The sequence below is a fragment of the Artibeus jamaicensis genome, unplaced genomic scaffold, assembly GCF_021234435.1.
Source record: "Artibeus jamaicensis isolate MK-2021 breed Jamaican fruit bat unplaced genomic scaffold, CSHL_Jam_final contig_864, whole genome shotgun sequence".
In the NCBI taxonomy this organism is placed as follows: domain Eukaryota; kingdom Metazoa; phylum Chordata; class Mammalia; order Chiroptera; family Phyllostomidae; genus Artibeus; species Artibeus jamaicensis.
In genome coordinates, this window is record NW_026521992.1 from 622786 (window position 1) to 637297 (window position 14512).

The following is a 14512-nucleotide window of genomic DNA, read 5'->3' on the forward strand; positions in this document are numbered from 1 at the left end:
TCTTGAACTTACCTTAATGTCAATGCTTTCATTCTCTCCATTTTACTTCTTAGTAAAGAAGTAAACACTCCTTTTTCATTCAGCTCCTTTTCCACTCAGCCTTTCCTAGTGATTCATTGGTACAGCCTTGGGCTCTTGTGCATCCTGGAAGATCCACAAAGATTTCCTTCATTCTACTGTCTGCCTCTAGAACTGTTTTGTTCCTGCTGTCTGTTCTTCAACCTACAGTAGGACGCTTGCTGCAGGAACTACTGTCATGACTGCCAGATCTATCGAGCATGGTCCCCCCTCTAAGGACAGCAGTCTTTGTAATACCAGTCATGGTATTTAATACCATGGCCACGAGCCACCTACACTACTGAGCACTTTCAATGTGGCTGAGGTGAGTGAGGAAGAGAGCATCCAGGCCAGAACCCCTTAAGGTTGTTCAGGGAGCTCGAATGAGCCATGAACTGAGCAGCTTCTTTGCCTCAGTCTTTTCAGCAACCCCATCCTTTCTCTAGGGGATACATGACACATTCAGTAACCCTGGAAGCTGGGGTGATCTCCCAATTCATTCCAAGGTAAAAGTGGAGTAAGGGAAGAAGAACACCTAAGAGTCATCTTGGAAAGCCTCTCTGACAGGGGTCCACAGGTGTGTTTATGAACGTGTCTCCTAACGGCTTAAATACTGATAGTAACACTGTAGTCACTGATTCAGTGTTGATTACTTCATTATAATTATTCCAATTTATTAATTTAACTATAAGACATTAAAGACTTTTACAGTGTTTTTAGTTAAAGTTACTTTGGGGGAACTTAATGCTTAGTGAAGACTTTTTGGCCATCTCACCAAGAGCATGATCCATAAAAACAAATCAAGAAATTGGACTTCATGAAATTAAAAATCTGTGTTCTATAAAATATTGTGTTAAGAGGATGAAACAAGCAAGCTTTAAACTGGGAAAAATAGTTGCAACCCACATACCTGCCAAACGACTTATATCTAGGAAATATAAAAACTCTTAAAACACAACAGTAACAATGCATATCATTCAATTAGAAAATGGATAAAGACATGGAAGATACTTCATCAAAGAGGAAAGGGTGTAGGAAGGGAAAATAAATACAGGAAAAGATATCCAGCATGATTAACCATTAAGAAATGCACACTAAGACCAAAACGAGAGACCACTGCACAAATACTGGAGCATCGAACATAAAGCACAGGGACAGCAGTAAACTCTGAGAATGCGGGGACACTGGTCACCCATAAGTTGCTGGTGAGAAAGTGAAATGTAGAGCCACTCTGGAAAATAGTTGGCAGTTTCTCAAAAAACTAAATATGTGCTTACCATATACCACAGCCACCCCACTCCCCAACTTTTATGCCAGAGAAATGAAAACTACCACCCCTCCTCCCACAGAAGAGCATAGAACTGCTTCGACACATGGGACCGATTTCCATCTCCTGGTTTTGATCCCGTACTGCAGTGCACAGTGACCACTGGTAGCCCCGGGGGAGACTGAGGAGTACTTAGGATCTCGCTGCACTGCCTTTGCAACTTCCTGTGAACCTATAATGCTTCCAAATAAAAAGGCTTTTTTAGTTATTCTTTGGCATATTTCAAAATTTACTTCAAATGCACTTGTTACCAACATAATGATTTTTTAACTCATTGTGGTGGTGATGATTATACATGATAATAATAATCAAATGGTTAACCTATTCCTTAAATATGCTGGAATCAGTTATCATGAGCATAAGTTACAACTATGACAAAGAAAAAATTGAAGAATTCATGTCTGTTATAACATCAATGCAATCAATGTTATAAATAGCAGGTATACAATAGTGTATAATAGTATTTAGCATTTGTATTTAGTATAGTTAGAATATTATTTGGAATCTGTATTTAGAGTAATACTTAGAAAAAAGCATGTATGCTGCACTTATCTTGTGTTCTTAATAATGTCATCTATTATTAATATTCTCTGTTCTTATTAATACTCCTGAACTGATAGCTTATTGTGATTTCACAAAAATAATTCTTAGGTAATCAAAATCTTTTGAGCCAAAGTTTTTTCCTTATTACATTTCTTGGCAAAAGTTCAAATCCTCTCTCAGAATCTTCTTTGCTGAACCAACAGTCTCGGGACAGTGTGTGCAAGTTCGTTCTGTTTTGTGATGGCAATGGAGACAAAGGGCCTCCGAGGGCATTAGATCTTTGTTGTTTGCATTTCAAAATTGACCCTGAAGTTTAATTTCAACTCTCTTGCCTGGTCTAAAATGTTTTAAGGCAGTACTTCTAATAGCATGAAGTATCTTATCTTAGTTTACTCCCAAACCTTGTAATTCTAAATAAAAAGTTGAACCATGTGCCCCCACGGTTTTAATTTAATATCTGATTCCTTGAATTAGGGCCAACTCTTCATTTTTTAGAGCATCAGCAGATTCTAAGTACAAGTTTTGGCCATTTCCTTTTAGCATCTGACCTTAGTTCACTTAAACTAATTATTATCCTTTCCTTCAAATCATGACTACAAAAAACAAAAACTATACTATAGAACATTAGAGACATTTTTTTACATTCTGAGCACAGTGCACTCCATGTAAAATATGCCTTTTTGTTATTACTCTCTCAATCATGGCAGCAATTTATTTAAAAACTACATAAATCATATAATTTTAGAACCCTATTTAAGAACCAGACCTCAAAAATTCAAGTACACTTATGATTTAAGAATCTTCTGATTTATAATTGTCATCAATTTATTCACTAATACTTACAGAGCTCCGCCTACGTGACATGCTGGAGGGGGCAGGGGGCAGCCGGGAAGCCCCACTCACCCCGGCAGGGCTCGTGGTCAGGGCGCAGACAGGCCTCCTGCTCTGGTGCCTTGCGCTCCCAGAGGTTCTACGGGTGATGTGCATCACACTGGTAACGTGCCAGTTGGGTGGCACTTTATATGTACTAGTGCCTTACATGTTCTTTTCTGATATTCATTGGTTTTAATTACTGAAGGCCATTCTATTAAGCAATGTAAGTTATTATAGTGTTTCTATTGAATAAATTAAAAAACAAATTCAGTAACTGACTGGTGGCCACATCCCTGGGATCAGTCAGAGCTGGTATTTAAACCCAGGTCTTCTGGTCCTAAATACCCCCATGCTCTTCTTCCTGCTTCTGTACCTTGTGTTGTGAGCCAGGACTGATGATGAATCCGTAGTTCTCCCCACATGTGCTAAGTAAACAGCTGATCATGTACAAAGTCATTTTTTTAGGAGGTCCACTCTCAAGGAGTAATAAACAGCACTGAATTACAGGAGCAAGAAAGTGATTGCCTGTCCAGTTAGTTCTTTCAGTCTTTTCGTTCATCAGTGAGCCTCGGTTTGGCTCTCACCCAGCAGAAGAGGCCTCGGGCTCAGAACATAGACTAACAGTACAGCCCATTGTTTGATTTTGGTTTTTATTTACCTTTTCTATTGTCATTACCTGTGGTAAATGTTTTAGCTTTCAATTTACTACAATGATATGAAATGTCTTCTAATTAGATGTATTTAAATTTACAATAAATTTAAATCCTTGGATGAATTAGAAACAGTAATGGGCCGTGGAAAATGGTGAAGATGGTACACAAGTGATAACATTTGGGGAGAACTTGTGTGTAGCTGAGGAGGCCTCAGTCTTTATCACCTGCCTTCTGGATTCTTGTTTCATCTTTTCCTTCACCTCCTTGCAACTTCCCAGTCTCAAGTTATCTTAATAAGGCAATGACAGTTCATAGGAGCACATCGGATGAATAAGGCATTCCACCCAAGGTCTGTAGTAACATGATTAACGTTGGATCTGTTTTAGGAGGTAAATTAGTTCTTTCAAGACTCCGCACAAAGGCTGTCTCTCTGGAGGGGTGATTGGCAACTCTTAGGAACTTCGACCATGCCAGGGTTTCTGTTCCGTGCCTGGGGCAGGCTCTTGGTTTTGACTTTGTTCAGAATCTCCTCCTCATGCCCATAGGCTGAGGCTAAGAGCTGAGGCTTTCCTCACAAGAAGTAGCCTGTGGACCTCTAATGCACAAGTGGCAAACACAAAGCCTGCGGGCTGAATCCAGCCCTCCGCCTTGTTTTATCCAGCCCTCCGCCTTGTTTTATCCGGCCAGGCACCTTGTTTCTACCCAGCAGCAGTGCCGAGCTCCCTAGTTAAGGAGTAGATGCATTTACACAGTCCTAAAGTTACACTGGGCCCTTTGAAGGCAACTGGGAGGCTGATGTGGCCCCCAGTGAAAATGAGTTTGACAACTCTGCTCTAAAGTGACGGTGTCCAAAACCTTCAATAAGACATGTTTGGCTAAACATCAGTCAGTAAAGGAGAACAGCTGTGACTAATTTCGTCATTGGTTCTAATTTTCAATAAAAGTGTTTGCTTTTAAGAGTAGAAATTGAACTTTCTGACACCATAAATTAAGATGCAATTATTCCTCACTAAACTGTTTGAAAGGACATTCCTAACCTTGATTTCCAAATTTCTAAAATACTTCTTCCTTCTAAATTTTTATCTTTCATTGTCATGACTTCATTCTGTAAAAAAAGCTTGGTAGTTATGCTGATAGGTTTTATTAATTAATCAGTGTCAAAGGAGAGTCACAAATCTCTTATTAAAATCTCTTTTTCTGCTACACTTACTCATTTCTAAGTCTGTCATGTCTAAAAAAGTATCCTTGGATCTTCCATCACATTTGATGGGGCTGTGATTTCTGAGGTGAGGACATTTTAAAACTACAGCTCTCCAAAAAATACTTTGGAATCTTTGATTTTTGTAAGAGAGAGGCAAGAACAAAACAATAATAACCCCACTTCTCAATATGGTGTAGAATCGGTGGAGGAAAAATATAGAGCCATAGAGGAAAATATCAAAAAGGACTATTGTCAAGGAAACAGTAACAAAACTGGCAAGCAAGTCAATAGGATTTCCTGTCATCGAAGTCTCGTGCGTCAGTGCTGGAACAAGAACAGTAATTGCTGGTCCTATGAACACTTCCCGAGTGTGCACTGGATGTGTTGCACAAGTTGAGCCCTGCAGTCCTTGTGACAGCCATGTTGTCAGCAGGGAGACTTGCTAGGTTTTCCAACAGGAAAGTGGCAGGTACCCAGGTGTGTTTTTAAAAGCTCAGTCTGGGAGAAGTTTATAAACTGGAGGGAGGTAAAGCAACCAGGTAGGAAGCTACTGCAATAATGATAAATAGGAACCCACTTTTCTGACTGCTCTCGGAAGGAAAGGAGCAGCTACATGTCTACAGAAACACCCATTTGTTCTCTAGGTGTTCTGGGAAGCTGTTTGCCAAGGAGAGACTCCTGTTCATCTCTAAAGATCTGGGCACATTTAGCTCAATCTCCCTGACAAATCACTCCTCTAAAGCAGGTGTAGATAGGTGGAGGAAATTACAGTCCTTGGGTGATATTAACATCTCAAACCCTGGCAATATCTGTATCTGAGGGGAGATGAAAGTCGCTCTCTCTCAAATGTGGATGGCAATCCCAGAGGTAGGACTCAACCCAGAGTGACTTACAGAAACTGCAGAGGAATAGAATCAGATATTTTCACCCGCCTTTTAAACAGAGCAGCTCTCTTTTGGTACCATTTGTGACAAGCTGCTCATTGACATCACTATTTTGACACCCCATCCAATTACTGTGGCCTCCTTGGAGTTGTCAGTGTAATGCATGGTTAAAGGGCAAGTCCAAGTTCCTGCATCTTTGCACAGTTGGTTAATCTCATGACACACACCATGATCATGAGATAGGCAGTGTCCACACCCAAAAATGAACTTAAACCAAATTTTAGATAATGAATATTAACATGGCTGTAAATTTTTGCAGTCCAGCCCCTTTACTACCCCAGTCTTCATTGCATAATAAGCAGCAGAGACTCTATCAGGACCTTCTAGAAGAAGGAGTTTGCAAAAGCAGCCTTAGAGTTTCAAACTGAGGAATATCCTTCTCATGATGGGCCCTTTGAAATCATCCTTCAGGGGCAAGTGCCAGGGAACCAGGGACTCCCCAGAACTCTCAGCTGCCTCTGCAGCATCAAGGGGTGGGAACTTCACCACTTGTAGAGAGACAGAAGTGTCCAGCCCGGAGAAGGCGTCCAAAACATGAGGAGGCTGGGCACTGCTGGCACTTGGGCCCTTCGTCGTTAAGCTTTCTTCGATGTTCTCTTCGGGGAACAAAGGGAAGAGGAACACAGGCCAGGAGAGGGCTGACCGTCCCTGAACAGCTACTCTGCTTGACCAGATCTCACCCCAATTATATCAAAATAGCCCTCTTCTTAAAGCCAGTTGCTGTGCATCCATCTCAACAATTCAGCAGAACATTGGCCTTGGCCAAGGAAAGCGCAGCCACAGCCAGTGCTCCTCAGTGACCATCCTCATCACTTTTCCTTCTGTCACTCAGTTAAAGATGGCTTCTTTCTCTCTGGCCGCTTGATCAGTGGTTTGCAGATGTTGTCTGCTTTGATGCACTTAATGGATATGTCACATCGTTAGTGGAGCTTACTGCTGCAGCGATATACTTTTTAACACTGCAAAAAAGAGGGGGCTTTGAAATTGGGAAAACTTGAAGAAAAGCAGGTATTCTTCTTCTCCAGCGTGCTCATGGCTTCACATTCCCTGAAAAACCACTGTGCAGACAGTAATTGAGCGGGCTTATTCTATAAAACTCAGAAACCAGAAATGCTAGATGGCCTATGACCCATGGCAAGGGTGACTTCAGAATGCCACATGTGCACAGTGCAGTACAGTGGAAACAAAGCCATGTGTCTGTGGCCAAGCTCAAGGAGCACTAAGTTGAGAGCTAGACGGCCTTGGTTCTGGGTCTCAGGTCCTCTGCTTATGGTTGGCATGATCTCAGGCAAGCCACTTTATGGCTTTGAATTTCCTTATCTATGTAATAGGAATAAAAAGCCTGACTTGACAGAGCTTCAAAAACCCCATAAGCATATATGACTCAATAGGAAGAATATGATATTGCTGCGAAAAGTCATTCATTCTCAGTAATAGTCAGTAGAATAAAAAAACATGTTCTAAAGCTCAGCCAAAACATCCAGGGGGTGTAATGTTTCTGGGCATGAAAATATCAGGTGATTTTTTAGGCTGCAAACCTCAGTTCAGTCATCAAAAGAGAAAGAGATGTTAGACAAAGGAAGGCAATGTGACAGCTAGTGCCAAGGCCATCACCTGCCCGGATCCTGCAAAATAGAAAAATTCTGCACAATTTGGAGTTGGCTTAAGTTGTAATAAAACATGGCCATTTGAAGTGCTGAGGTGGATAGCAGCTTTTTAGAGATATCACAATGTTTATGCCCTGGCTGGGTTGCTTTGTTGGTTAGAGTGTCACCCCATGCACCAAAGCGTTGTGAGTTCGATTCCCAATCAGGGAGGGTACTTACCTAGGTTGCGGGTTCAAGCCCTGGTTGGGGTGCATATGGGAAGCATCCAGTCAATGTTTCTCTCTCTGTTCCCCCAACCCCCTCCCCCTCTCTCTCTCTCCCTCCTGCCCCCAATCCTTCCCTCCCTCCCCCTTCCCTTCCTCTCTAAACAGCTTCCAGTGAGGATTTAGAAATATAAATATGTCAGAATGTTCGCATTTAGGTTTTAGTTTTTATAGCAGCACACAGTTTGTGTATCTAGAGTCCTGTTTTCACCCAGTCACCACTGCTCTTGCCCTTAAAGCATTACACACTGTCTTTGGCTGCCTCCTTCCAGGACACTGGGTGATGACAGTGACTGGCGACCACTGCTGCCCCTGGGCTGAGCTTCTGGGGCCACCGTCTCTTTGGCACTCCACTCTGTGGCCCATCAGGCCATTGTAGGCATCTTCAGTTGTTTAGTATGGCAGCAATAAATAGTTTATATGGACATAGTAAAATGCAGCACTGGGAAGAACCAGAGGAGAAGAATGAACAAAACACGGAGACAATCCAGAGGCTTTGCATGCCCCAGTGAGTTCATCTTCCTTCTTTCAGGATGAAGATTTTAGTCATTCTGAGTGCACGGTTTTAGTCATATGAGAAAGGGAAGAAAAATTCCACTTCGGAAGCTTCTAAAAAACTTGACCCTGCACTGCCTCAAAGCACACGGTCCGTTATGTACAGGCTTGACCTACAGCCTTTGCTTCCTGGCAGCTTTTCTGTTAAATAGAATTTTTTTCTCCCTTTTTAATATCTGGGAGCTGTGGCATTTTTAACAGACTACATCATTTTGGAGTAAGGTTCTCTTGAGGTGGGGAACTGAGATGTGTAATTATATGCTGTGGAAAATGACAGTGGTGTGAGGGGTAGGGAAGGAGGTTATTGAATCACAGGAACATGTTTCTTATTCAGAAATAAATGACAGTGTACAGGATGGTCGATTTCCTTTTGCTCTGTGCCCATGGAGACTGCAGCTTCCTCAAGTGGAGGAGTCGTTGGTATTCACCGGAGCTTGCCTGGTTTCATTTTTGTTGTTTCAGAGACTTATTACTCTTTCATAGTTGTTCCCAGGTTCGAGGCCTTTTCTCAGTACGTATGAGCTAAGGTAGTGAGAGGAAACTCTTTAATTACATTTTAAGCAGCATCAAACATAAGTATATTTATGAAAATTCTAGCAGAAGGTACAGTGAGACCATTAACTCAAATCCCCAAAATACATAAATTGTTCTTTAATAATAAAAAGTCCATAGTTGGTGTGTTAAATTGTATCTGCATATTAAAAATATGCCCTAAACACTAAATATTGACTAAATGTACATATCATGTTTCAAACCCCTCCTATAAAAAGTGCACTGGAGTGTGGGACGTCACCGTCTGCCTCCCACGCTGTCCCTGTGTGGCCCGTGGATGGCAGGCCACCCGCTGCCGCACAGTGAAGTTAGCGGTGCCTCTCTCCGCCAGGTCTGCTCTTTCAGGAGCCTCTTTTTCAGAGCCATGCCTATGCACCGGTTGAATTTGATTTTAGTAAACCTGCTCATACTTTTGCCAAGCAAAAACTGAAAAATTAAGGAGTTAGAGATTGTTCTTAAGCCTGAACATAAAAGTTTGTTTCGGGCCTGGGGGATGGCAAGGAACAGGCGAGTAGAGTATCCCCAGTGGCCAGAAGCCAGTCGTTGGCACATGCTCGGGACTCAGTCTCCTGATTCCTTTCGGGAAGAGAGTTCTCTCCTTCCCAGCACTAGAAGGACTCAAAACCTGCTTGGCTTTACTCTCAACAAATGTGATAGGACCGGCTCTTCTCTAGATACTTCATAAAATATGTGGCAGTTAACTTATTTCCCAAGAAAATTGGTCCTACATAAAATTCTTAATGCATTCATAAATTCTCCCTGGCAAGGTGGCTTAGTTAGTTGAAGTGCCATCCCATACACCAAAACATGGGTTTGATTCCCGGTGAGGGCCCGGGGCACGTACCTAGGTTTCAGGGTCAAGCCCCAGTTGGGGTTCACAGGAGAGAAGGCAAGGTATCAACGTTTCCTTCTCCCTAAAATCGGTAAGAGTATATACTTGGATGAGAAATGTTTTTAAAAAAACAACATTAAGAAATTCAATGCACATAGTTTTAAAGGAACACACACAACTTTAGGTTTTCTTGAAGATAAAATAGCTAAACAGCCCCAGCGACCATCAGTAGATGAATAGATTAAAAACCTGTGGTGCATTCACACAGTGGAATGCTATTCAGCCATAAAAAGAAAGAACTCTTGCTCTTTGCAATAGCATGGATGGACCTGAGAGTATTATGTTAAGTGAAATAAGCCAATTAGAGAAAAACAAAACCTTATGATCTCACCTCCATGTGGAATTTAATGTACAAATAAACTATCAGAGTAGAAATAGCCTCATAGCTGTCAGAAGGAAGAGGGCGGGGGACTGGGTGAAAAATGTAAAGGAATTAAACAAAAAAATCATAGATAGCAGCAAAGTCATTAGCAGAGGGAAAGGGGAGCAGTGGGGGGAGGGGGGAGGTGGTAAAGGGGGTGAATGGTGACAGAAGGAGACATGACTTGGGTGGTGGATACACAATACAATATACAGATGAAGTGTTATAGAACTGTACACCTCAAACCTATATAATTTTATTAAGCAATACATTCCATTTTTAAAAAGGGAAAAAAATAATAGCTAAAGAACCTTTTATTCTTTTCCAAAGAAAAGATGCACAGGATAACATTGTTTAAATGTGTGTTTATTTGTTTAATTTATTAAAAGATATTTAAAAGCTAAACAGGATGTGAAATAAGACATAGTAGGATGATTGCCTAGCAAAATTACCTAATTTTCTTTCAGGCGTATTTTGCTTGTAGGTTTATTAGTGACTATCTGTTTATCTTATGGTCTGCCCCAAAAAAACAAAGGAGGCGGGTCACAGGGTAGTTAGAGAAGGCTCAGTTTCTTCGGCTCCCAGGAGGACAGAGTGGACGTACCCCTGCCACTGTGGTGTGGCACAGCTGCCCAGGCCTCACGGGGGACCAGACAGGAAGCGGTGTTCCATAGCACTGAGGACCTGTGTCCCTGCCCTGATTGTTATTCTTGCTTAGAATTCCCAAGCCAGGAAAGCAACCAGGGGCTCATAACGCGAAAGACCCACATGTCATGTCACAGCTTCTCCGCGTGCCTAGTGGTCCTAGAGCTGCAGATAAAGTTTTGTTTTCTAACTAGAAATATACACCATTAACTTTTGTACTATTTCAGGCACAAGAAGGAATCTAAAGTCTAAGGTAAATGTTTTGCTAGATATTTTCACAATATGCTAACAGAAATCAATAACACTTAAAACTGGATCCATCTTTAAAAATTTTAAATCTCCATATCAAAAGGAAACAAGGCCAAATTGCTCGATCTAGAAGCTCATATTTTTTCTTTCTGGGCTCCCCCAAGGCATACTACTTATTTTCCAAGCCAGGAATAAAGACACATGGTCTTGATCATGCAAATGTGTTTCTGGGGAGATTGGCTGTGTAATTGGAAGCAGAACTGTTCCAGAGAGTGAAAGTCCCGGCCACCGTGTCCACAGGGGGTCAGGAGACTACGAGGGCACTAGTCATCTGATCTTTTTCTTGGAGCAGCTCTTTCTGTTGGTTTGTTTTGCTTTCATTTAAAAAAAAAATACATCTTTCCACTTAAGGTGACTCACATGACACCTGCGTGGGAAGCTGGGAGGTGCACGGCAACAACTTCCTCTTCTGCGGGCCCTCCTGCTGCCATTGCTTCCCTCAAGGATCATGTTATGTTAGGAGATAAGAAATTGTCCTATTTTGTAAAAGTAAGCAACAGCTAAGCAAAGTTTACTTGATATCTTTTACATTCTTCTGTTGTAAAGCTTCGTTTAGAAACAAGGAGAAGCCCTTGCTGACGTGGCTCAGTGGACTGACTGCCAGCCGGCAAACCCGACAGGTCACCAGTTCCATCCCCAGTCGGGGCACAGGCCTGGGTTGAGGCCCTGGGGTGTGCAAGGGGCAACTGATTGATGTATTTCTCACTTCAACGTTTCTCTCCCTTTCTTTTTCCCACCCTACCTCTCTCTCTAAAAGTAAATAAACAAAATATTCTTTAAAAATTAAAAAAAGAATAGAAACGAGAGATATGTGATCAATATGTAGAAAGCAATTGTTAGCCACATGTATTTAAGAAGGTTTAACACTGGTCTCCTTTCAAAGTCCTTGTCAGGTGAGGTGGTTCCAAAAGAGCAGTGGACTAAGAGTCCGGAAATGTTGAGGTCTGACCCAGGTCAGCCTGGTTTTGAGCTACTACTGGTCGTGGTCTGTCTGCATCTCTGTACCTGACTGCTCGATGGACTGGTTCATTCTGCTGGCACTTACTGGTGCATAATTAGTACTGGGAGGTAGCACTTGGGCCCCACCCTCATGAAAGCATGCCAGGAACTACATGGAGTGCCCAGATGTAAGGAGTTTTGTTTTCATGTCATTGTTGATCTGTGTCTGTTTCCTGGTCATCAATTAAATGAAAGCAATCAGATTAAAATAACTTGGTAAAAAGCAGGGCTAATTAAAGTCCTGTCGTTACCACAAATGCTAAAGAAACACAGCTGCGATGTGGGCACTGTCCTCCACAGGAGAGCATCAGTGTGTCGAGTGTGGGCAGGGACTCATGTGGCTTTGCCTCAGGTGACTTAAGAGCATTTTCTTTCACTCGTTGAATGAGTGACTGTTCCCTAATTCAGCACTGACCCCTCCCCCCACTACACACATATGCTGTGGGACTGTTGGCTAGTGGCCATGGACCTGCTGAAGATACCAAGATCCCCCTCAAAGTCACTGACCTTCTTCATCTTTCTACCAAAAAAACAAATTTGAAAAATTTTATATGGATAGAGAAGACTGAGGGAAATGAAATTGGTAATTACATCATGACAAACTCAAAGTAGAATTAAATTGTTATAAGAAAAGTCAAATAATAGTTATTACTCAACTATAAAATAGTCATTCACAGAATAACAAAGACACTATTCAGGAAAAAAGTATAATTTTAAAATCCCTGAAGCTATTTTTAAATGCACATTGTATAGCAGAATCAAAGTTACATGTTTCAATAAATCCCCTGATGATATAATGGTCTTGTTCTAGATGGAATTAACTAGTGTTTTAATGCTAGTATTTCTATTTACTTAATGTATTAATAACGTGAAAATGTTTTAACTTGTATTTGTCCTGCGTAGTGTTTTACCCTTCAATTAGCAGTGTGTGGCATGGACCTATTAATGTAGCCGTGCATGTGTAGGATCTGGGATCCTGGTCGGCCCGCATGCTTTTTTTCTAAATGATACAATATGATGTAAAAACCATTATTCTGAGAAGGTGGTGATGGTGATTACAACTCAGGTGCCTTACTTTAAGGTGTCCAGTTTAAAATCTAACTGCATGTTGAGCTGAGAGCGGTATGAGCTTTTTCACTCCAGTGTTGTTATGAGACGGCGTGTCCTCCTGCCGCTCTGCGGTGTGGAAGCGCTGGTTCCAGTGGCACTGCTCCCTTCCAGCCGGACTCTGCTGAGGGCTGAGCTGCATGGTGACCACGGTGTCACACAGCCGGTCATGAAAAAGGTGTGGACGTTACAAACTGTGGTGGAACGAAATCTGCCAACTGTGCATATGCGGGTTTTCCAAGTACTCAAACCCCTCTCACATGAAGCCACAGAAGGAAGGTTTTTTTTTTTTTGAGATCAAAGCCACACAAACTGTCACCAAACTCCAAAACTGATCACTCATTTAATAACTAATGACCAATTCCTGCTGTGAAGCGTGGTCTCTGTGCGAACAAAACGACACGCAGTCGCTGTGCTCAGGGAGGCCGCAGTCGTGTGCAGAGACAGCAGGACCTGTGTGGCCAGATCTGCACGACGTGTGGGCGGGGCGGGGCTCCCCGTGAGGTCTGTGAGCAGGAGAGCCCTCCCTACTGCAGCAGCGCCGGAGAGCAGTGGAACTAACAAGGCATACCTGGGCCCTTAAAAAGGGAATAATAACCAGAGAGTAATCACCGATTTTTGGTAATTGATGGAAATGATCTCAATGGCCAAACACCACAGGCAGAATGGAGATTAGGGAGGGTGCAGACCCAGCAGATAAATGAGCACCGTCCAAAAAAAGTTCCATTTCTAAAGCGAGTGTTTGGAAAGCCATCTGGGGCTGTTTGAGGATGTGGGTTCCTGGCCCTTTAAGCATTTTGGACGGTGCTCATTTATCTGCTGGGTCTGCACATCTCCTTCCTCCTCTTCTCTCCTTTCCTAGTTGGTGCCAAGAAGTATAAGAGTAGCTGTGGCAAAGGCAAGAAATCAGTTTCATAATAAATGTTTCTTGTACCATCCTTCTTCTCATTACCTTCTTATGTAGCTGGGCACAGGAAGGAAAAATGGGTTGTGGACTAAAATGGAAATAAAAGTCCCAGAAGAGGGACATTTTCATTATAACTTCAACAGAAAAAAATATATATCTGTCTAATAACATGAAGATTAAAGGCCCAGGGTATAATAATGCCAAATCCCTAAATAAATGGACATCTAAGCTCCATTAAAAATGAAGAGAAAACTCTAGCAGAATTTATTAAAATATTTTAGCCTTGAAGTTATAAAGTCTTAGCTTACCTACTTTCACAGTTTTAACCAAAAATAACCTTCTTTCATTTAGCAATTGGGAAGAAAAATGATATTTTTATATCTCTTAGGAGAATATTGAAAAAATGGTAATATAATTCATAAATTGAAAAAATATTCCATCTTCTGTGTTAAATACGAAAGTAGGATGGGAGTGAGCCACACACCATTTTTAATGGACCATATTAACAGACTGTGCCAATAAATTGTGGGCTCACTCTTCAGCCCTGTGTGTGTTTGCAGCATTTACCTAAAAGAAAACAAAAAGCTGAATGAAATATTTAAAATACAAAATACTTGAATAGTCAATCAGTATCATTTTGTGAACATTCTTTTTCCTTCATAACCCCTGTACATTTTTTAAGACCTCCCTCCATTGTTAAGATATGTGTTTACTGCA

At 41.7% G+C, this 14512-nt stretch overlaps 1 protein-coding gene across 4 annotated transcripts in view; it reads left to right on the forward strand.

The window, feature by feature from the left end:
- PTPRM (protein tyrosine phosphatase receptor type M) overlaps positions 1–14512 on the forward strand; it is a 613403-nt gene that overhangs the window by 492493 nt on the left and 106398 nt on the right. The gene's annotated exons all lie outside the window — the stretch shown is intronic.